The following is a 26,013-nucleotide window of genomic DNA, read 5'->3' as shown; positions in this document are numbered from 1 at the left end:
CAAAACCCATAGAACTATACAATACAAAGAGTGAATGCTATTGTCAACTGTGGACTTTAGTTAATAATTATGTATGGATAGTCCTTCATCAATTGTAACGAATGTACCCACTAATGCAAGATGTTATTAATAGAAAATGGGAGATAGTGAGAGTGTATGTAAAAACTCCCTATAATCTCTGCATATTTTTCTGGAAACCTAAAACTCCTGCAAAAATTACTGTTCAGGATGAAAAATAAACAGAATTATAAAACTATCAAAAATAAATGGAGAGATTATCTTCTGATAAAAGCAGAGATCTTTGTTAACAGGTGGGAAATTAGATATTCGGGTGTAGATGCTGGTAGATGAGGAGATGTAAGGGAGGGAGATGGTAGAGATTATGTTCAATTGTTTCAAAATCTTAGTAAAAGAAGAAAAGTTCTAATCTCAGAGTGAGGTTATTTAAGTATTAGAATTTTGAGATAAGAAGAGAATATGTGAAATAAACTCTTATGAGAGTAGAAAAATCAATGTATTAAGAAAGCATAGGATAATTTCAGTGCAATTAAAGGCCCAGTTGACATATGTGGTTTTAATTTTAAAGCAAGACCAATCAATGTGGTTTTAATATGAGGTTTTTTTCTTTCCTCCAGACTTACTCAGATGTATGTTACATGTGTAGAATAGACAGACATTGGATGTAACTAGAGTTGTGGTTTTGCAAAGCAAATATGATAAAATTTGAGGGGTATAGGGAAAGTAATGTATGAGAGAGAGTAATTTTAATGAATTACCATATGTATTAGTTTGATAGGTCTGCCATAACAAAATACCACAGACTGGGCGGCTTAAACAATGGAAATGTATTTTTTCAAACTTCTAGAGTCCAGAAGTCCAAGACCAAGGGTTTGTCAGGTTTGGGTTCTCCTGAGGCCACTTTCACAATTCAACGGAATTCTTTAACTTCTTTGCCACTTTGTAACAACGATTGCCTTTCCTCCATTTTCCAGTAACATATTCCATATTTCCATCCCAGGGTTCACCAGAATTACCTTTAATGTCCATATATCTGCCAATAATCTCTTCAGGGCCATCTAGCCTTTTTCTGACATGCAATTCAAATCTGTCCAGCTCATACCCATTCCAGAGCCACTTCTATATTTTTAGGCACCTATTACAGCAGCAATTGACTTCTATGTGCCAAAATATGTATGAGTTTTCTAGGGATGCCATAACAAAAATACCACGGACCAGGTGGTTTAACAATTCAAATTTATTTTCTCATAGTTCTGGGCACTAGAAGTCCGAGATCAAAATGTTGACAACTTTCATTTCTCCTGAGACCTCTCTCCTTGGCTTATAGATGGCCACATTTTTGCTCTGTCCCCATATGGTCATTTCTCTATACATATGCCCCTGGTATCTGTATGTGTGTCCAGATTTCCTCATCTTCTTTGTTTATTTATTTTGAGAGAGAGAGAGAGAGAGAGAGAGAGAGAGAGAGAGAGAGAGAGACTGAGTGCAAGTGAGGGAGGGGCAGAGAGAGAGGGAAACACAGAATCTGAATCAGGCTCCAGGGTCTGAGGTATCAGCACAGAGCCTGACCCAGGGCTTGAACTCACAGACTGTGAGATCATGACATGAGATGAAGTCGGACACTCAACTGACTGAGCCACCCAGGTACCCCAGATTTCCTCATCTTGTAAGGAGAACAGACAAGTTTGATTGGAGCCCACTTGAGACTAAATATAGTCTCATTTAATCTTAATTATCTCTTTAAAGGCTGATCCCTGGGAGTTTGGGCTTCAGCATATGGATTTTGAGGGGGACACAGTTAAACCCATAGCACCATATAATTTAAGATTAGTAAAAAGGGAAGAAAGGCCATCAAATGGAAGAGAGGCAGTAAAAAGTTAATAGGATCTATGAATTGGAGGTCATCGTAATGTTAGGCTTGGAGTTTGGATACTTGGAAATAAGATTATGGAGTGTTTACAAGTTCTTGACAATGCCACAGTCTAAGATACTTCTATGGAAATGAGCAGCTGAGATATATAGAAACACCAGATCAGCACGGGGAAGAAGTTCAAAGGTCTGAAAGGCCAAGGTCATTGGAAAGTTCATGTAGATGTGTTTTGAAATAATAAAGAATCTAAACAGGAATCATGTGGAACATAGTATTGGTGAGCAGGAGGTAAAATCATTGAGAAATAAGGACCAACATGTTAGAGGTGTATATATGAGAGCAGTTATGAAGCAGTATGTTGATGATCCAATTTGAAGACATGAGATTTAAAACTGGGGAATTTAGGGATGAAGGAGGGAGAATTGTGTGGAAGCAGCAATGAGAATTAAGGAGGATGCCTGCCTGCCATACCTGCTGATGTGTGGAGGCCTGAGAGCAGAGAGAGAAATACAGTTGCTCCTACAGAGAAATTCTTCCTCAGGGAAGAATTAAGTTTCCTTTAAAGCAAGAAAGCATAGGGACTATTTAGAAAAGAGTTCAGTGATGATGATGATGATGATGATGATGATGTGTCATTAATTTTTAGTGTTTTAAAAGTTATAAAAGGATGAAATAATGGGGCTTAATAGGTTTCTACTTGAAGTGTTTAAGAAATTGAAGAGGGATGGAAGGGTTTCAGGAATTGTAGATGTGAGACCCGGTAGGAATGTAAAGGGCCAGATGGACCTTAGTGAGCAGAAGATGAGAAATGAGAAATCTGGGCCTTCCTCTGAGACTAACATAAACAGATTAAAGGGCCTATTTAAATGGGTCTCAGTGGATTCAGGGCAGATTGTGGTCGCAAGGCTGAAGGTATTGTACACAGATGACTTCTATGGCTCTTCACAGACATTTGATAATGGAGCTTACCACTTATGCTTTCTTCTAGGAGTTTTATGGCTTCAGGTCTCACATTCAAGTTTCTAATGCATTCTGAGTGCATTTTTGTGTTTAATCATTGTGAGTGAATGAAACTCATGATTGAGTTTCATTCTTTTGCATGTGGAGGTCCAGTTTTGCCAACACAATTTATTGAAGAGACTATTGTCATAAATTAATTGACCATATGCATGTGGGTTTATTTCTGGTCTGTTTATTTCGTTCTATTGATCTATAGGTCTTTTTTCATGCCAATATCATATTGGTTTAATTACTATATCTTTGTTGTGTTGTTTGAAATCAGGGAGCATGATGCCTCCAGCTTTGTTCCTTCTTCTTGTGATCACTTTGACTATTCAGGGTCTTTTGTGGTTCTATACAAATTGTAGATTATTTGTTTTATTTCTGTGAAATATACTGTTGTGTTTTTGTAGGAATTGCAATAATTCTGTATATTGATTTGGGCGGTATGATATTTTAATAATATCGATTCTTCCAAGCACAGAATATCTTTCCCTTTATTTGTGTAATTTTCAATTTCTTTCATCCATACCTTATAGCTTTCAGAGTCCAAATCATTTACCTCCTTGGTTAAATTAATTCCTAAGTATGTTATTCTTTTTTTTTTTAAGTTTTATTTTATTATTGATTTTGAGAGGGGGGAAGAGCAGAGAGGGAGGGAGAATCCCAAGCACACTTTGTGCTGACAGCACAGAGCCCGATGCTGGACTTGAACCCACGAACTGTGAGATCATAACCTAAGCCAAAACCAAGAGTTGGATGTTTAACCAACTGAGCCACCCAGGCACCCCAGCATTGTATTCTATCTGATGCAATTATAAATGGGATTTTTTTTCTCAAATTCTCTTTCTGATGGTTGACATCTTTGTGCTTTTCCTTTGTTGTGCTCAGTATCTCACAGAAGGGAGCTTTTAACCTGGTGCCCCAGATTTTGTGGCTGCCATCCAGGGGACACTTCTTGACTGCTTGATGTGGAGGCTGGAGGAGCTTATGTTCATGTTCCTATGGGGTTGCAATAATTGGTATCACTCAGAAAGGAGCTCACACCCCTGTCTGGCACCCTGATTTTTGTAGCTGCTGCCAGGGAAACCTCTATATTGCCTGGCTTTGGTGTCCAGTGGGGCTTATGCTTTTGTGTCCCACAGGACTATAACCAATAGAGAAAGATTCCTTAAACAGATACTACCCTGAGGGCCCCACAGGAGGCAGCTGACCCAGAGCTTTCTAAGAAGGGAGCCTGTCTGGTAATCATCATTGCTGCAGACTGAAGTACAAGTTGCTAATAATTGAACACACATTTAAAGGCTGACTGTAATCCTTTCCAGAGACCTCAGAGCACAGGTGCTATCTTCATGCTCTCCTCTGTTGCACTCCAGAGCACTAGTGTCTCCTAGAGGGGAACTTTACATGTTCTAGGTGTTCTAGGTTTTATGACTGGTGCTCTGATTTTTGCAGCTGCTTCCCAGGGGACTCCCTTTGATCTTGTGGCTCTGGTGCATATGGGGCCTGAATTCCTGGGTTCCCCAGGACTGTGGCAATCAGAGAGACAGTTATTGACAGGCTACCACCCCCATGGCACTACACAGACAGCAGACTGAGGCACCCCCTCATGGGTAAAGGAGGCCTCTTTGCTTTTCCTAGAGCTTTGGTCTTGAGGTTTGACATACATGCAGTGGCCTGTGGAGCTACTCTCAAGAAACAGGCTATAGATGACATCTTAGTGATCTCTTTGCTTGACTCCAGCTTGTCAGTATCTCCCAGTGAAGAGCTTAAACACTTGTATAGAGCCCCAATTTTTGCAACTTTCAACAGGAGGCATCACCAGATCTCCTGGTTCTGGTGGCCAGCAGGGTTTATGCTTGAGGTCCCCACAGGATTCTATATTTGACATACTTTTGAAAGTTCCTGCCTAAGGATCTGGCTTCCAATCTGCCTGAACCTAAATGTTGAGATCCTCTCCTTAGGGACACTAACAGGTCTTGGCACATCCTCAACTATTGGGAGCTATCAAAAAATATAATAGACTGCTTGAACAAGCGCAAAGTTTTGAGAGACAACAAAGAGCTGGAGTAGGGTTAAAAAATGTTTATCTCCTAAAAGGAGCAACATCTTCAAGACTGGGAGCGGTGGTTTTTTCATCTACTGTAAAGAAGCCAGAAGAGAGAGTCGAACAAAATGAAGAAACTTAGGAATATGTTCTAAATAAAAGCAAGATAAAACTTCAGGGGAAAAGAAAAAGCCTAGTTAATAGAAATTAGTAATTTATGTGGTAAAGAGTTCAAAGTAATGGTCATAAATATGCTTCCTGAACTGGGGAGAAGAATGGATGAACACAGTGAGAACTTCAAAGAAGAGATGGAAAATATAAGAAAGTACCCAAGACAAATCAGAGTAAAGAATATAATAACTGAACTGTACAGAGTAAAGAGTACAATACCTGAAACAAAAATTGCATTTGAATTGTTCAGTAACAGATTAGATACAGAAGAAAGGACCAGTGAACTCCATGATGAGGCAATGGAACTCCCCCAATCAAAGCAGCAAAAAGAAAAAAAGAATGAAAAAAAAAAAAGTGAAGATAGCTTAAGGGACTTCAGTAACAGCATCAGATAGACTAACATTCATATTATAGGGCTCCCAGAGAAGAGAGAAAGGGGGGAAAATCTTATTTGAAGAAACAATGGCTGAAACCCCCTAACCTAGGGAAGGAAACAGGTATCCAGATCCAGGAAGCCCAGAGAGTTCCAAATATGATGCGCCTAAAGAACTTCACACCAAGACACTTTATAATTAAAATACCAAAATTTAAAGACAAGGAGAGAACCTGCAAAGCAGCAAGAGAAAACAACTTGTTTGTTATGTAAAAGAAACCTCTCAGAAGACTATGAGCAGATTTTTTAGCAGGAACTTTGTACTCCAAAAGACAGTAGCATAATACCTTCAAAATGCTGAAAGAAAAACAAACAAATAAAAAACAAGCAAAAACCTAGATCTAGGCAAGAATATTGTACTCAACAACATTATCATTCAGAATTGAAGGAGAGATCAAGAGTTTTCCAGAAGAGCAGAAATGAGTTTTCCTTTCCAGACAAAGGGGAGAGGGGGGAAGATTTATCAGGAGGATATTTGTTTCTTTATTTAAAAAGACACAGAATATCAAAATCAGATATTTGCCTGCCCTGGCCAGGATAGAAATATACTTTCTCTCATTTTAGAGGTTTACCAAATTCTCTGATTTCATGCTTCCATTTAGTCTGCAGATGGTAAGATGATTTTGTTCTACTGAAAGTATAATGCCCATCAGATACATTGATAGATATGACATGAGATTAAAATCTGGGAGACTTTAGAGATATGTTGTCAGGCTCTGAAGAGCAAATCGCAGGATCCTTAAATGCTGTGATTAAAATCATGTGAAAAACAAGTCAATATTCCCCGAATCTACTAGCATTCAGAGAGAGATGCATGCCTTTTGGTGGATTTTGGTAAATTTCCTATGGATTTTGAATGCAAAATATAACATGTTTTGGTGTATTTCTGGGACCATTTAACTAACTGACCTCAAAGTCTGCCTGTTTCCAGTTAGGCCCTTGTTAAAGAAGGCTTTACATGGTGTTCAGACTGCACTGTAATTCCTGTCTTTGACTCTTTTAACCAAGAATATCCAATCAAGTTGGGAAGCTATATAGATCTCATAGCATATTTTTATAGAACAAACACAGGAGGAACATGCATGTTTTAAGACACACATTTATATATTAGTAGGTAACTTTTTTTTTCCTTTGAGAAACTACTCTTAATTTGTGGTAGGTTCTCATACAAATTGAATGCCTGATCATAGAATAGCAACTGACATGAATCTAAAGTGCTTATCATCCGATATGTGTTATATGAGATTCCAAACCATAAGTGCGATGTTTGAGGAACATTATATCCTCAAATGAAAGTTATATTTACATGTCTATGTAGCTCTATCTCTGACTCTCTAGGTAAGACTGGGAATTATCAGATACTAAAATCATCTTTTGATATATGTTTAACCATTGTTTTGTTTTTGGTTTCACACACTAGGAAGAAAGTTTCATGAGAGCAAGAGCTCTGTCTTATCTATTACCCTATCACCTATAACTAGAAAAATATTGGTGCAAAGGAATAAAAATTTAAATATATGTATTTTTGAAGGACTCTGTGAAAAAACAATCACCTAAAACTGATGTTCTGGATCTAGAAAGTCTGAATTCTCCCACTTTACTTTCTCTGTCAAGCTCTCCTTCAAATCTCTATTGCTCTTTTTTTACACACTTATTTGGTAATAGCTTCAAGAGTCATTCTGTTCTGTGTAATATAGTAGTAAGGATGGAAACTCTAGGAGACAATAATAAAAGAAACAGTGAATAGCTTTTTCTCCAGAGGGAGTGTTACTCTTATCCTTTAAGCATCAAACAAGAATAAATAGATATAATACTTTACATAAATATTTCCACATATCTCTCATTATTATTCAACTTCTGCAATTTATCTAGAATTTCTTATATACTAATATTTTAGTACAATTAATATTCACTTTTAACAATTATACCCTTTATGAAATTGCCTCAGGTCGTAATTACATGGCTTATGTAGAGTAATTAATTAAGCAGCTGCTTTTGAATCTGTATCATATTATTTGATTTCATAACCTCTAATAATGAGGATTCTATTACCAACCATGAAAAATCTTTTCTCTAGGCCTAATTTTGCCTTCATTGAAATTTACTCTAACCTTTCCTTATTGTATTGTATGTAAGAAGAAATAGAAGATCAATATTCGTTATATTTTTAGTAACAATGATAAAGCCTTTCCACTTTTACAAACTACATAATCAAAGAGTCATACACAGCTCTTTTTAACAGAGAAAAAAATATGTGATAGAATATGATGTCATACTCAAATAGCTCCTGGAATTTTCTTTCAATGTATTCTTAAATACTGGCCTTGTTACTTTTTTCTGGCGTTGGTGAATTTTTTCAATCAGTTTTACAACTAGGGCATTCATGTCCATCTAACAATATCTAAAATCAAATGGAGTTCACAAAGTGTCTTGTCACATGGCTTGCATTGTTCTTCTGGTGCTTTGGCAGCCGTACCTGTAATAAATTAGAATAATAGCATTAATGATGGTATCAAATAACATTTTTGTGAGCTTACAATGTACCAGAGGCTGTGTTAGACATTTCACACTTATGATATAGATATTAATATTATCTGTATAACTTAGGGAAGTTTAGGAGTCTATGATCAAATAGCTAACAAGTAATAGAAATATCATTAAAAATCAGGAGTGGCTCTGTGCTCTCTAACTATGCCCATCATTTACAGCCAGGATGAAATCTAGGTGTCCAAAGGTTCGTTTATTGTATAAGCAAATCTGATTCTTAATTGTGACCCTAGAAAATATCAATGACATGACAAATCTTGTTTAATGAAAGGAAACATTTAATGAAAAGAAACTTGTGTCTTGGCAACTCAGGTGTTAAGCACATAATAGTAATGACACTGTTGTTGATTTATGTTTAGCAAAATGATTTGTACTTTGTCATTTATACATAAGACAGGCTAAAATTTTCCATCATTCGTTGAGTCTGGCTAATTCACTAAATCCATCCTAACAATTGTGTAGTACAGATTTGATCATTACTGTCATGATTAATCACAGTATACATGGCATTTTTAAAAATACATGTAAAATGCTCTAGTGCACAGATTAGTCCCCTTTGTACCAGAGTTTGATATCTTTCAAATCTCTAGTTACTGCACTAGGACAGTAGTTAGTAGCTCCTAAGAACTGATGTCCTGACTCCATTTCCAGCATTCCTACAGCATGAGGGTGTTTGCAACAATCAGATGTGATCCAGTCAATACTCAGAGGCTTCAGTGATTCCAAACAAAAGAACATTTTATCCTTAAAATATAAGCATTGGAATGGTTAATTTTATATATTTCATTCTTGTCATGCTTAGCTCCAAAAAGTGAAATCTTTTTTCTTATCTGCCTTCTTTCTCACTCCCACTGGACAAGAAACATTCTTGGAACACAATCATATAAATACACAGGTCATTATTTTTATATTGGTTGAGATCCTCCAATTATGTGTTTTTAGTCCGTTCTATTTGATATTTATCAATGCCATCTTCATTTTCACTGGGTACTGTGAAGACACTGTATCCAGTCATTAAACAATAGTATCTCATCCTCACGTTTTGGAAGAATATTTGTACTACTCTTTGCCTTGACTGAATTCTGGTTCTTCTGTGTGGGCTGTGCTTCCCTGGGGCTGCTCGGTGTGCTGAAGCGTGTAGTAAATTCTTGGATGCAGATAGTATTCTCAAACTACCTCATTGCTGCTTCCATCCCTTTATCTTATTTGTTGTTCATTGAACTACTTGATTACTGACATCCACCCCCTGATCATTAAGCTGCATTTGAAGACTTTAATATGTGGCTTATCTTCTTTTGACACATAAATTCCAAAGAGCTTTAGCTCATATGAACAAACATACCTTCTTCCACCTGTCGCTCACAATTTCTTGACATTCACAGTGTTAACTTCATGATTGTATTAGACCTAAATAAGAGTGCTCTGCACACATTCCTTACAGTAGGATAAATACAGGCAATGTTCTCCTCATAACATTTTTTATAAAGAGTTCCATTATAAAGCCAAACAAGTGGAGGAAAAAAACTCTCAACTATCTGGTTTGAACTGAGAGATAAGGGAAAAGAAATAGATTTTTAAAAAACAATTTTTTTCCTAGCAGATACTGCGAAGTGTTTTGTAATTTTAGGATTCAAAATAGTAATTTTTTCCTCTAATAAATTAACACTTTCCATTTTACCAACCCAGTAACTTGGTTATATGTGTGTCTTGTTCATTGAAATGCTCTACTTTTGAAATCTTAAGACTCTAATATGATACCTGACAACCGGCATCATATGTTTTCATCCTCTTACTCATGGATTCCTAATTCACCATATTTTCAAAGAAATTTTGACATTCAGTCTCGTTAGGTTGTTTTAACCACTTGCTAATTTGAGTGTGTTTAAACTGCTTGCTTGATCCTTTGTGCTTGAGTTATTTCATCTGTAAAATGAGTTCATAATGGCATCAACTTTATGATTAAATAAGAACAATAGAACAGTTTCTGGCATGCAATGATTACAAAGTAGTTCTTAGCTATTCACATTAATTATACTATTCATATCATCATTATTGTTCTATTATTATTTTATCTATTCTCTAAATTAGTCATTTCCTCATTTCTTCTCCTTCCTTCATTAACTAAGATGCCTCAGTGTTTATATCCTTCCTTGTATGTTCAACTGCTGTGTTCACTTTACCTTTTCCTGGAGCCATGCAGCAAAATGCCAATAATAAATTAATCCCAAATTCACATTCTCTATTTCTTTTTTCTAGCCTGTAAAAAAAATCTTTATTACAAGTATTGTTAAATGCTTTACTACGTGCATTATAGAATGTATATCACTTCCATTCACTGAAAGAAAACTGTTTTGAATGCAGTTTGCAAGGAGCTTGTTACAAACATCTTTATTTTTTTATTTTTATTTTTTTGAAAGAGAGAGAAAGAGAAAGAGAGAGCACAAGCAGGAGAGGGGAAGAGGGAAAGAGAGCAAATCTTGAGAGGCTCCATACCCAGTGCAGAGCCTGATATGGGGCTCAATCTCATGACCATGAGACCATGACCTGAGTTGAAATCAAGAGTCAGATGCTTAACTGACTGAGCCACCCAGGTGCCCTTCAAACATTTCTATTCCAAGTAATTTAAACACCTTACTACATGCACTATGAAATGGGCCTTCCTTCTATTTACTGAAAAGACATTGTGCTGAACCCAGAGTGCAAGAAGCTTGTTAGAAACATTTGTATATTACAAATCTTTAAAAAACATCTTGTTCCATTTTTTTGCCATTTTAAAAAATCACTGGAAGAATAAGTTTGTACAATTTCTCTGAATTTATTTTATTTTTTGAGGTTCAATTAACATATAACATTATATTGATTTCAGGTAAACAACATATCAATTCACTGTTTGTATATATTGTGAAACAATCACCACAATAAGTCTAGTTACTATCTGACATTCTCTGTTTCTGTACCCACACTCTTGAGTGCTGCAGAAGAAACATCACAAACGAAAATTGCTAGGGTCAGTAGAAATTCATGATTCCCAATATCAGCTGCCAGTTCAATACTTTTTGGCAATTCTTTTATAGGCCACTAGCCAGCACCTTCATTATTACCTTTGGTGGCTATTAAAAATCTTCACTCTGTTCCTGAAGTCTGCTTTACCACATTTTCTCCCCCATTTTCCAGATATTATCTTGTTTCTTACTTAAAAACATAATATAAAAACAATTAGATGTCAACTTCCTGAATTTCCTAACGTTCTGCCATTATAAATTCATCTACACTTCATCTCATGGGTATTTCCTGTTTTCCCTGAGATGGAGGGATATTTGTACCTCCGCTATTGAAATCTAAGCCATCCACCCTGTTTTATGCTGGCCTTTCCTGTGCCTTCTGGGGAGCTACTTCATCACTCATATTTGCTTCTTTGTCTCAAAATAAACAGACTCCAATGTGTTACATTAAGACAAAAAGAGGAGCAACTGGGTTTTTCAGCCTTGTCGGTTAAGGTTAAGCATCCAACTCAGTTTTAACTCAGGTCATGATCTCACAGTTCATGAGTTTGAGCCCCACATCAGACTCTCCATTGCCAGTGCAGTTCTGCTTTCTCCCTCTCCCTTTCTCTGCCCCTTCCCTGCTTGTGCTCACAAGTGCTCTCTCTCTCTCTCTCTCTGAATAAATAAATTAAAAAAAGAGAGAGAGACAAAAAAATGCCAAACTATTTCTCCTTCAAGTTCTTGCTCTTTCCTGTTATAACCAGACTCAGCAATTAAAACCTGTGTTCATTGTCTCAATTTTCAAAGGATTTATCTGCATTTCATTTCTTATCACTTTGGCTTCATCTTGTCTATTCACTAAATCTATTTTGGTAAATAAACTTATTGAAGCAACATTTATAATGATGACTAACTTGCGATAAGCATCATGGAATCTATATGTCTGTATCTATAATATCTACATCTATCAGTCTCTCCAGAAGTATTTTAATTCCTTTTAGGAGATAAAAAAAGGAGGCTATAGAACAGGGTGCTATATTCTCCAGCCTCTCCTTTCACTACATAGAAGCTCAGGGATACCCACAAATTGTATAATGTTCTTGCCCAGTCAAATATGGCTCATGGGATTTCTGGTGCTGCTTTAGTAAACTGGTAATTTTTTTCATATTATTGGAAGAATTTTCAAAATTGTATACATTAGAGGAATTTTCTGTAGTGTGTTCCCTTTGGCATTTCATTGAATTCCATTATAGAACATTGTAATAAAATATAGTGACTGTCAGGAGTGCCTGTGTGGCTCAGTCATTTGAGCATCCAACTCTTGATTTCGGCTCAGGTCATTATCCCAGTGTCATGGGATCAAGTCCTGTGCCAGAGTCCATGCTCAGTATGGAGATTTTCTCCCCCCCCTCCCTTGCCTCTCTCCCCGACTCACACTTGCTGGTTTGCTCTCTCTCTCTCTCTCTCTCAAAATAAAAAGAAAAAAAAAAGAAAAAAATATGGTGGCTCTTAGGCTGTTCCCCTGGGCTCATGAGGTTATACAGAGCCCTGTTACCTTCCACTGTGGCAAGGAAAGGCCATACATAGAGTAAGGCAATGTGAGCATCTTTTCTATACACCCCAGAAGCACCACCTTCAACCAGAACTGTTCCATCATAAAATATAAAATATATTCCAGATACATTTAGCTTCTCTGTAATTTTTGTTCATAGAAAGTTTCCACAGCCAAATCTAATGAATTTCACAGAGATTTTGATGTCAGACACACCTGTTTTAGTTTTATATCTCCCACTTTCCAGCTGTGCAATCTCAGCCAAATTATTTTTTGACCTGTTTCCTATCCATAAGCAAGGGCTTATGATTTCAAATTTCAAGGTTGTAAGACATAGATCTACTAAATATAAACAACAGCAATTATTGCTTTTACTTACAAACTCATGAGGTAGATAAATTTATCTTCATTCTATAAATACAGAAACCATGGCTTTAAGATGCTACATAAAGGGGAAGATGACTAGGCTGGTGATGGTAGACTGACCCATATTGATCTGATTCCAAAGTCCATACATACTCTGAAACAAGATGTGGTACTTGGTACTTTACATGACACAGTGAGTGCCAAGCCAGTCGTAAGTAATAAGAAGGGTCTTATAAAATTTCTGTTACATAGTAAAATTTTAATTATGTTAAATATATTTCTTACACATATAAGCTGGTTTAAATTTTACAAAGTTTTTCAATAGTCATATTTTTATTTGGAGTTTAAAATACTCCTGAAATGGAGACAGAATAGATACAAACATATCTGTTTCTCAGATAAGCATACAGAGATTCATATAACTAAAAGGACTTACTTGAACATGATTAGTAAGTGGCATAATTACTTGATTTTTTTCATTTTCTCTATAACATCAGAGTTATTTATGAGAAACAGATTTTATATTCCACACATAACAAAGAAGATCAATATTATAAAAGAGTTAAAAACATTCTTCTTTACTACCACTTAGTAGAACTAACCTGAGAAAATCTCCTCAATATTTTTTCATTTTCCTTTAGCTTTAAACAAAATTTTGTTTAAAAACAGTTCCATAAAAGGAAGAGGAAAACATATAAAATATTTTTTTCTCTAAACTGGCAAATTAGCTCTTTAAAAGAAAAAGTTGAAATTGAACACTGATTTTCAGCAAGGGTTTAAGATTCTAATAGATGAAGCTGCCCTTTAATGTCTATATAAATGCTTCAGTTTATACTGTATAGTAGTTTCTGTGCATTTGGTGTTTTACAACAATAAAAATACTAACCTGTTTTTAAGGCATGAATTGTCACTCAAATGTTCACAGATGAAATTTTGAAACATGACAAAGAAAATCTAAGGGAAAGACTGTGTCCTCAAATAGTAGCAAATAATGTAACAGGTACACTTCTTGAAATAAGGAAAAAATTTTCATGTTAAGTATTACATAAAGAATTGATTCCCTAATCTAGATTTGTGATAGAGAATAGTTTTATATTGAGCTTTGCTGTAATATGCTTTACTTATTTTATTCATTGACAAAATATCAGACTGATTGAAAAGAGTAGAACTTTGGCAGAAACTACATTGAATTGTTGATCCTTTGTTATGTGAAAATTTAGACTTGTGGTAATGATGTCCATCATATTGATATGTACTACAAACAGATGGTTTGGTGGTTATCAAACATATCTGCTTTATTCTGGCATTCCATCTTCTTCAAGAGCTATTTATTGACTCATATATTCAACTACTATAAACATAATGCCTTATTTAGAAAATGTATTGTGACAGAGTAAAAATAAGAGCACTAGTCAATGATTTATAGCGTGCAGAGCTTGATCATATAATTGAACATATAAACACAGTGACATGTCTATATTAAATAAGGAAATGTTAGGGAATTTCTTTTTATTTATTATATTGTAAATTATATAAGTAGATTTAATCATATATGTCTGTAAGTTTTCAATCAATATGTAAATTACAGGTCACCTACCATAAGATTTCATTCTCATGCATTTCTGTATGATATCTCTTCTTTCTATGGTGATTCACAAGAGAAAATAAGCAGTGTTGTTGTTTTAGTTCATTTTCTTTCTTTTTTTTGATATTTCATTATTAACAGCTTTGGTCATTTTTATATATACATGGATGCACAAGAAGAAAGAGGTTTTTAGTTGCAACACTTATAGGCCTTGTATTTGTTAAGAACTCAGAATATTTCAATCCATTCCCTTGGATACCCCATGGGAGCAGATGGTGAAGGAGAAGTTGGGCCATGGGATCCTGTAATCAACAGAGAATCAATCAGATTTAGGGACAACAGTGCACTAACTCCAGCCAAAAGAGGTTCTTCTGGGCTAACAGGTCTATATAAATAAGATTTTGTAGGGTCCTCTGAACAATAGATTCATTTTCATTTGCTAACAAGTAGTTCTATGAGGATATTATTCCTTCTGCATGAATTATGACTTTTCTGTTATTTAATTATCAAATCTTCTTTTTCAGTCATTAGGGAAAAACGTAATTAATTACAGCTCCTATATAAACAGTCTATATCTGATCTTTGGTTCATCAGGATTTTTTTGTTTTAAGTTCTGGAAAGTAGCAAATACAGAGTGTCTCATTTCTTCTGCTACAATTTCACCTAAAAGATGCATCACAGCCTTTCTTGTGTATTATATTTTTAGGGTAATGTTTTTCACATTGAACCTTTCCTGAAAGTCTTTCAAGTGTCACTTATGAGATTAAAATGGAGTTAAACAATGATATATCTATGTGACATATATTAAATATGATTATGATAATTAATTATGTAGTATTAACATCACATATTTATTACTTTTATTATCCCACTTGTCAAAACATGGTCTTCTTCAACATTAAAAAAATAACTATTTAAATTTAAATTTCCAAAGAAGTTGCAAAATTAATATATGTCTCATATACCTTTCACCAGTAGCACAAGAAATTAGATGCTCTGTAAACATACTAAAATGTAAAATAAAAATAAGTTAATACAATGAAATATGTGTTGATAATGTATTTTCATGTCATTTCCTTGGACTTTGCTTGTGTGTAACATTACTTTGCAAAATGTATCCCTAAATCACAGAAGTTGATCAGTATCTTCAAAGTGAATAATTGAAAGATAAAAATTAATAAAAAGAAACAAAAATCTGTGGGTAAAAAGAACTTTTTAAATGCTTGTAATAAACATACTGTCATGTTGATATGGAATGTGAATTCTTCCGGTAAAGAGAAATGCAGCAAACACTCTCAGTGTTCCTCCAATGTACTGTGAGATCTGCTTACATTTCAGTGTCCATCAGCTTGGCTTCTGGTGGTTAACAACTACATCAGGGTCAGAATGTCACCCTGGGTTGCCAGAATATGCTTTGCCTATGAGCACACCTGTTTGGAATTGGCTAGAATTTAATGTTCCTTTGGATGCCACCCTTAATCAATCAATAGCTGATGGATCTAAAACTGTACTTATTCCAGCTCCCTTGCCGCATATAATTTTGAAGCATGCATTTTATACCATTTCTAAGATTTTCTCTAAGAGTTTAAGCTTCAGTCACCCACAATAGCTGGTGTAATGTTCCCTTTATAGGACTGCGCTTTCTTTATCACTTCCCCTCTGTCCTTCCATTGTTTGCCCACATCCCATTGTGATGACAGGGGCTCAATCCTCTCTCAGGGTCTGCTATTTGGGGGACTCAATTAAGATACTACATAGCATTAATAATTACTTTACAATCTATGACACAGTCCCATGGCATTTTCTCCTAAGTTAAAACATTTGACATTCAAGATTTTGGTGTGATATGCACATCAGTTTTCCAAGCCATGGATATTTCAGGAAGAATTCTCTTTAACTTACTGAGTTCATTCTTTCTGAAATACCTGAAATTCCCTGACAAAATTGTGAAAAATTAAGTCCTAGTGATTTACAGCTGTTGATACTTTCTAATTTGGTGGAAGTACACAGTAAAAGATTCTGATGCAGATGAAATTGAAGTATAGTTCAAGCTATTTGTTACCTAACCAGAGATCCATTGGTGAGTATATAGTCAGTATTATCCTGCCAATTATATGAAACAATTATAGCTATTAATTTTTAGTTATTTCATGTTCTATTTTTGTGGTATAAAAATTGTGGTAACTCTCTCTTTAAAAGTTACCTAAAATATGTGTTTCACCTATCTGCTTATGCTCATTAAATAGATGTCAAGTGCCTAAACCATTGAGCAATATAGGATTAGGGTACTGGTGAAGTGCTTTCGAGAGGAATTTACAATCCTTCAAATAGGAAGGGGTGCTAATGCTGAGTTAATAGGAATTTTGAAAAGAGAATTATCATATAGTCTTTATTCAGCCCCTTTTCCAATCCTATATTTTTTTTTTCCTTTTCAGGGGTTATTTTTGTTTGGAGAAGCAAACAAATCTTGTGGGGAAGTTCATCACCAACATTAACATCAACATTAAGGGTGTATGAATTTCCCTTCCACTGTAACTCATGAATATCTTTAAATCTATGTTGTTACTCCCTTCATATTCTCAATGCACATACATTTTAGGATACTGATGCCATATTTGGTATAAAAGAGTGTGAACTGGTTACCAACTCTCTGCCTATTTATCATCTCTATATATCCCTTTTTAATCATCAATATGTGAGAATTTGACTCTCATTTCAATATTAGCACACAAAAACTTTCTCCTTGACTTCTCACAATTGTCCAAGCCCTTCAAAATGATTTCTAAATAGATTCAATTCATGTAAAACAATTTTTAAAAAAAATGTATATTTCCTGGCCCTTATACAATCATACTGTGAGCAGGCAGTATGGACTCAACAGCTATCTGATTACAGTATTGTCAACAATGGAAAGAAGGATTTTATGAAGGCATTTTGTTGAACATTCTTTATTTAACATTTTATCTTTGTAAACAGGTTATATTCTTAGTTGTTGATAAATGAGTTACTGAGATTTTTAAAATTCTACTGTCATACTCTCCTGAACAGCTATTGCTTAATTTATGGTAACCTGCCATTCCTTATCTAACAGCTTTGCATTCAATGTTTCACTTAATGGACTCCATTTAGCTCAGGAAATTTATGTTTCACATTATCATGGGCTTTGTTTCTCTGGTAAAACCAACCTCAAATATCATAAAAAAGAGGGAGAAGAAACAAAATTCAAAAAGAAAATATACTTGCAGTGCTAAAAGAGATTACTTATTTTATTTTCCATGCCATAATGAATAAAATGGCTAATATTGTCTTAACTTTGGAAGTGCCCTTCCTATACTTTAAATAATGAAAGGGAAATGATTTATGATGATGCATTTTATGCTATTACATTTGGACATGTATAAATGATGTGCAGAATTTCTATAATGCATCAATTTACCTATGTTATCTAAAAGTACAGTACCTTTCTCATTTTGGCAGAGTATGTACTTCTGTGTATAAAGAATTATCTTAAGCCATACTCAGAACAAAATATCCTCAATTTTCATTAAAATATAAGTATAATCTGAAAAGATACCTATTTAATTTTATTTAATTAAAGTTTCTGATATACAGCTATGCTTCACATTAATATATAATAAACATGTACAAAAAACAAGGTTATTCTATATGAGATATTTTCATAAACTGAATATTAGCCACATACTATTTTCATTTTCATATTATTCATATTATTTCATATTACTCATTTCTATCAGTTCAATTAAAATGTTTACTTCAAGGATACCTCTTCAATAAAGTTTAAACAAAATATTTTAAAAATCCAGATTATTTCTTTTGTTACTAGAATAATAATATATGTCAGCATACCTTATTGCAGCATATATTACACTTGGGTCTCATGACTTAAATTAGACAGGATTTAACATGACATATAGACAGTTGGGAATAGCCATACCTATAAGAATCAGGTGGCTTTCCTGTATTATTGTATGGGATAAAAAAAACTGTTACCAAGGGACATTTCTATAGACAGGATCACCAAGTCAGAGGAAGAAAAAGGGCTTAAATGTTCTCAACACAAAAGAGTAATGGTAAATATGTAAGGTGATGGAGGTATTGGTTAAAGCTGTGGTGATTGGGGCGCCTGGGTGGCTTAGTCCGTTGAGCATCCATCTCTTGAATTTGGCTCAGGTCATGATCCCAGGGTCGTGGGATCCAGCCTCATGTTGGGCTCTGTGCTGAGTGTGGAGCCTGCTTAAGATTTTCTCTCTCTCTCTCTCTCTCTCTCTCTCTCTCTCTCTCTCTCCTTCTCTCCCTCGTGTTCCTTCTAAAAAAAAAAAAAAAAAAAAGCTGTGGTGAAAATCATTTTGCAATATATAAGTGTAACAAATAAACAGGCTGTATACTTTAAACTTATACAATGATATATGTCAGTTATATCTCATTTAAGCTGGAAGAAAAGGAAAGAAAAAAGAATTCTATGAGTCAGGACTCAATATCTTTATTGCTGATAGTCAGTGATGAGAGGCTAATTAAAACTCTACTTGCACATCAGCAAAGTTGATTGAGCTGGCAGAATTAGAATTAATGATATCCTTGAATGCAGAGATCACGTGTACATTTATGGATTTAGGTTTACTTACTTACTTTAAGAATATGAGTTTAGGGGCGCCTGGGTGGCTCAGTCGGTTGAGCATCCAACTTCGGCTCAGGTCACGATCTCACGATCCCGGAGTTCGAGCCCTGCGTCGGGCTCTGGGCTGATGGCTCAGAGCCTGGAGCCTGCTTCTGATTCTGTGTCTCCCTCTCTCTCTGCCCCTCCCCCGTTCATGCTCTGTCTCTCTCTGTCTCAAAAATAAACGTTAAAAAAAAAATTAAAAAAAAAAAAAAGAATATGAGTTTAAGAGTTCTGAAAACGTGCTGTGTCACTTTTGGAACACTAAATTTATTTATTTTTTCTAAAAAATCATTATTTTGTTTACTTCTAGGCTTCCTGGACGCTAGATTGCATGTGTCACATTTTCGGTTGAAAGAATATACTCACACTTAGAAAACTGGAAGATTTGCTATAATTTTAAATATTGTCACTTAGTTTTAAATTTGAATGTAATTAGTTTTAGTTTCTTAACTTTCTTTCCTTTCTTAAGACCTTGATTCTTAAGGTCTGTTGGCTAAGTTACCCTGGGGAAATGATTACTTGATTTTCAATTAGATGAGTGTTAACATCCTTATCCGTAAGTATTGGTTAGCTTATTCTTGTTATGTAGGAGGGGAAAAAAGACCTTTGTATTAATTATCTGATAATTCAAACAAGAATGATGAAATTATTAATATCTGCTTTGGGGTTTCAACGGAGTCCATCTGGAATTTTAGATAACTCCTAAACAACTTGAAAAAAATCTGAATTAATTTTCTATCCATATATTTCATTTTGAAATAGTATACAACAATTATATTTATGAATTTTAAGGTTTTCATATTTAATAAAATATTTCAAAATATGTAAAGTGAGTGTAGATCAAAACAAGATGGAGCTATATTATAAATTTATCATAAGAATTAGCTTTAAAGAATAGAATCATAAATAAATGAATGCCTAAATTTTAATTTTACTTTTTTAAAGTGTGTTTTGTTTCACTTTTTTGTATTGTTTTCTTATAAAATGAAGTTTTGGAATACTAATTTCATTATAAAATTTTGGCTGATCCTTTAAATGTAAGTTTAAAAGGCTATTTTCATTTAGAATTTCACTCCTATAATGTGTTTGGCAGTCTTTTGAATTCAGTTTAAAAGTTGTCATTATGACCAACCAAGCTGAAATATTTTTGACAATCCTGTTTGGGAAATTTTTCTTGTTAGAGTTTATCTGGAGATTATAAAGGAGTTATAAAATTACTCTACTTAAGAATAGAAAGATGGTTAATGATGTCTACATGAAAAAATTATGGAATACAGATGCAGTGGTATAACCTGAGATCATGGGAATTAGAAAATTTAGATGTCTATGTTGAGATTTATACATTTATTTTCTTTGCCTTTATATCCTATACCGTATTCTCCTTTCTGCAACAGTATTACTCAGATATTAAAAGAAAAAAAAAAAAGCAAAGCAAAACAAAACAAAGAAAAGAAGGATTACTCAGATATTAAATGCATTGTTTGAGGTATCTACTTACCACTAATTTGACTTGCGTATGCCTTTGGTTTAACATGCCCTACTCTGGGGTGGTCAGACATAGCATCTAGCATATGAGACTTTTCTCATAATTCACATGTATTTGAAATAATCTATTTGGATTCTGTCATCCTGTAGATTGATTTCTCTTCGTTTGGTTGAATATGCACAGTCCTTTATACTGTGTTCTGGTCAGGTCAAGTCATGTGTTTGTAGACAAACTTGGATTTGAGGAGTATATTTTATTTTTCCAGGTTGACACAATGGCTACAGGTATCAGGGTGGTTTTGTTTGCTGGCTTGCTTTTTTTTTTTTTTTTTTTTTTTTTTTTTTTTTTTTTTTTTTTTTTTAACAGAGTAGTTTATCAATTGAGTCACAGAAAGTCCATAACATTGTAAAGAATTTGTATCATTTTTGAACTGAAAGAGTTAATGAGTACGCAATGAAAAGAAGCCTTTTAGATAGGAAACAACTTAGAAAGTTAAGCAGACTGGGCTACTTTATATAGATAAAAAGGGGATTATACAGAAAGTGGATGTAAGAACCCAAAAGACAGTCAGGAGACATGGAGAACTCTGCTAAAGCACAGATAAGCCCTAATCAAGAAGTGGGAACATGAGTCTGGCTGAATTTTTAGAATTACTATGGATTAGTGACTAATGAATTATGAATATGAGTGTGTTATGGATTGAATTGTGTCCCTTTAAAATTCATATCTTGAAGCCTGAATCCTTTATTTGACCGTATTTGGAGATAGGTCAACATCCTGTCTTTTTACCTTACCAAAGGAGCTGAACTTGACGAATCTCTTCCACCTTTCCACCTGGTAGAGATCACAAAGTATCTGATCTTTGGGCACATAGTTTTAGAGCTAATGGAAAGAGTTGAGATTTTGATGATTTTAGAGGACAGACTGAGTATACTTTTAATACAGAAATGATATGAATTGTGACCAACAAGCAGACTGTGGCAAAAATATACTTTTCACTGATAGTAAAAACAAATTCTGTCATGCCACATGCTCTCTTTTTTTTTTTTAAACAAGTGACCTTTATAGTTTTCCTATCAACCTGTGGATTTATGCCCTGTCCTGTTAAATCTTGAATAGCCTTGCTACTTATTTGTAACCAAGAGAATAAATGTTGCTAGATTTCAGGCTAGGTTGTAAAGGTGATGTAGTTTTCACCTTGTTTGTAGGCACATTTTCTTTTGGAAGCCCAGGCTACCATGAATAAAAAAAGTGCAATTATCTTGAGCACAGACCATAGATACAAAGTGTTCTTTTACTAAGCTCTTTTACCATGAATTCTATGGGAATAACAAATTAGTTTGAGTCACCAAATAACAATTTACCACAAAAGTTAGTAGCTTAAAATAGAAGTAGTAGGGGGCGCCTGGGTGGCTCAGTTGGTTAAATGTCTGACTTCACCTCAGGTCAAGGCTCCTGAGTTTGAGCCCCGTATCAGGCTTTCTGCCATCAACGCAGAGTGGGCTTTGGATCCTCTGCCTCTCTTTGTCTGCCCCTCCCCCATGAGTGTGCACTCTCTCTCTCTATCATATTATATGTGTATATATATATATATATATATATATATATATATATATATATGTAGTAGGAAGAGAAAGGGATTTTTGAACAATATGAGAAAAAAACAAATCCTTGTATGTAGTTACAATGAATAAATTATTGTGGATGACTTATAATTTTATTAATTATAATTTTAATTATAATTTTGTTAATAGAAATAGAGTCTGGTGTTTGAGAGTATTATTTTAGATCATTGAATTTTAGATGGTGTAAGGAGATCTAGAGGTTAATACTTGCTAGTTCTTAAGTTTAGAACAAAAGTATGAAAAAGAAATGGATATTGAATCTGAAAATTAGTAAATCATCTGTCAGAGTAATTTTAGAAGCCATAGAGTGGCTTCTTTAATTTTTGCTAAAAGAGTGCAAGCAGAAAGAAATAGGAAAGTATATTTATAGAATGATAAGTGAAGGGCAAGCTATAGAAAATTGGAAAACAAGGGAATTTACAAATTTTGAAAATAAGAGAATAAAGAGTTGTAAGAAAAGAGCGATTACTAGGGTCAAAAATATGTAAAGGGCACTTTGATTTATTTTGCTGGTGGATTCAAGATAGAAATACATAATGGCAAATTATCACATATCTTCAAACACACAGAAGTCTTAAAACAACGCAAGTAGAAGTAATGATGTGTTTTTGTGGCTTATTGCAACAATATAATAATATTTATGTGCTAATCACTTTGATAGATACTGGTGTAGAAAAAATCCTATTTTGCCTTTGGGGGATGGACATTTAATAGGAGAGAAAGATCTATGAATAAACAAATCCAATAAATTACATAGGTGAGACAGTAAATCTTTGTGAGTCATACAGGAAGATACTTCAGAAACAGAATTCAGGAAAACTGAAACAAAAGTCTGTTAAAGGGATGTTATTCCTGGGAAATTGCCCAACAGCTCTACCAGTCTCCCTAAATATTCGGGGTTATAACAGCATGCAGCCAGTTGAGAGGGTAGGCACGTAGCCAGAGTTTTCTAAACATTTCAAATGAATCAGGAAGATAAACATACCTCTGAGAGTGGCAGAGAAAGATTTGGGAAGGCCCCACCGTGATTCCTGCCTGAAGTGAGACAATTTCTATTTTAACCTCTCTATAGGGATGTGTAGGCACAGGAAGATTGCATCCTAATCAGATAAACAACTGTGCTTCCCTCTCTGTGTGGGTGCCTGTGGGTAAATGAGTAAAAACCTTTACCTTCATTAAAGAAACTCTGCATGTCTCTTGGCGTTGCATGTGTCTTTTGGTGTTTTGCATCAATCGCTCAACTTTAACTCTTAACTCTTAAAAACTCTTTAAAAACTTGTAGCTAACAGAGAAGGGAATTTCTATTGAGCCAGATATCAAGAAAAGTTTTATCAAAAAAGTGACTTGACCTAAATCTTGATAGGTAAATAGTTGTTTGCCCCGTGAGTGAGGAAGATGGTAGCTCTTTCTGGTCACAGTGTGAAATTTGCTCCTAAATTCTGAGATATCATCGCTTCTCGGCCTTTTGGCTAAAATCAAGTGCAAAATTCAGATATATCAATAACTTGGCATTTCTGTGGTCTGAAAAATGTCTAGTGTAGCTAGAACATAGGCAGAAATGACAAGAGGGACATATCAAACTTCTTTACCTAAAAAGAATTTGACCCAGGAGGCCTTTGCAGTGATGTGATTATGTGTGGATCCCAAATTTTGTTAGAAATTCCTTAGCAGTCCAGAAGGTTGAGTACACATCTCAAAGTTGACCATCAACACATATTAGTAGAACAGGCTAACCCCATATGATAATTTAAATATATCCCTTAAAAATGTTTCAGGATCAATCAGAGAATTATAATTAATAAGATTGCTTTTGTTCCTCTTAGGGACAAAGAGCTAGACTAAACATTTTCTTTAACTCAACCTACCTTGCATATCCTATGATTTCTTTAATTGCATCCAATTATTTAAGATTATTTTTGTAACTTAATAAAAACAGATACTTTGCTTTTTACAGTCCTGGATTTTGATTTTTATACATGATTAGGCATGTGCTTGTATTTTTTCCCTTGAAACGTACAAAAGAAAAGTGCTCCTGAATGGTATATATAAATACTAGGTGAAAACTGTCTCAGTGAAAGTTTATAAAGTATTACTGGGAGAACTCTATTTAAAAATATAATGAAAAGAGAGATGTATTTTAAAAATAAGGTATTTCCTATCTTAACTAAATTAGGAGACAATACCTTGTAGCCAAATTACATCCTGCTATAAACACTTAAAATCTTTCCTTTGCATGAGGTTTTCTTTTGCTTACAATGGCTTTAAGTGAATTCATTGTTTGATTACTTGACACAGATCATACAATCTGTGCTGAAAAGGGCAATCAAAACTGTTTTGTTATTCACCAAAGATACCTCTAATGTTCCTAGGTTAATGGTATGCAGTATTTTGAGCTTTATTATTCTATATAATATCTATTTGTACTTCAAATTCTGTATAAAAAAGACAGCCTAAGTGTATGGATTTATTAATATTGAATACATACTCTGAAAGGAAGGAATAGGATTTACTAAGAAAGCTGAATAGTAAGCTAAGAAACAGAGAAATAAAACATGGAAAACATCATTTATTCTAACATTTCTAATATCTCTCCCAATGTAGGAATTCCTTCTTCATGCCAAGAAGGCAGTGTTCTTTTCAGACCTGAATTTTTCTAACTAAGGTAAACCCTGTACTGTGTGTATCCACTCATCCTTTTTTGGACAGTGCTGAGTTATGCAGGGCTTCATCCAAATGGGCTAAAACCTGCCTCTCTGTAAATTACAATCAGTGATCCTCTTCTTTGGAGACACACAAAATAAGACGAAACTCCTTTTAAAGCACCATGGCATGGGGAAAATATGTCTTATTCTGATGAATATTTTTGACCAAGTTCAACTACGTTTCCCTTTCCATAAGCAGTTGTAATGTATCATCCAATATTTTCTGAAGTACTTTTTTTCTTTCCTTCTCTTTCTCTTCTGTGCTATGTATTTTGTATTTTATCATTTATTATCCTAGTTGTGTTTTTTTTAATGTTTTTTGTTTTTTTTTTTAATTTTAAGAGAGTGAACATGAGCAGGGAGGGGCAGAGAGGGAGAGACAGAGAGAGAAAGAGAGAGAGAGAGAGAGAGAGAGAGAGAGAGAATCTGAAGCAGGATCCACAACGTCAGCACAGAGCCCAATGTGTGGCCTGAACTCAGGAACTATGAGATCATGACCTGGGCTGAAATAAAGAGTCAGAGTCTTCACTGACTAAGCCACCCAGGTGCCCCCACTAGCTGTGTTTTAATTGCAAGTTTTTTTCAAGTATTTTGTATGTATGTGTAGTAAAAATAATTCTATACATATATATGCCTCTCGATCTCTCTACACACTCACGCACATTAGAAAATCTTTTGCTATCATGTAATTTCTCCTACTGTCTCTCAATTTCAGTCTCCTACGAGTGCCACCTTTCAAACCACTCACAACTCTGGTCACTTTCCCAGGGACATGTCCTTTTATGGAAGCTGTTGTAAGGTGGGATAAAGGAGCTGATAAGAAGGAAAAACCTTTACAGTAAATGAATAAGGAATTTGTCAGGTTTCGTTAGGTCTGTGTAATGAATTAATTGTTTTTATAGTCACCCTGTCCAATTTTTTTTCTACTTTCACCTCAAGTTATCTACATG

The sequence above is a fragment of the Panthera leo genome, chromosome B2 (assembly GCF_018350215.1).
Source record: "Panthera leo isolate Ple1 chromosome B2, P.leo_Ple1_pat1.1, whole genome shotgun sequence".
Taxonomy (NCBI): domain Eukaryota; kingdom Metazoa; phylum Chordata; class Mammalia; order Carnivora; family Felidae; genus Panthera; species Panthera leo.
The sequence above is the reverse complement of the archived record's forward strand: the minus strand, read 5'-3'. Positions refer to the sequence as shown.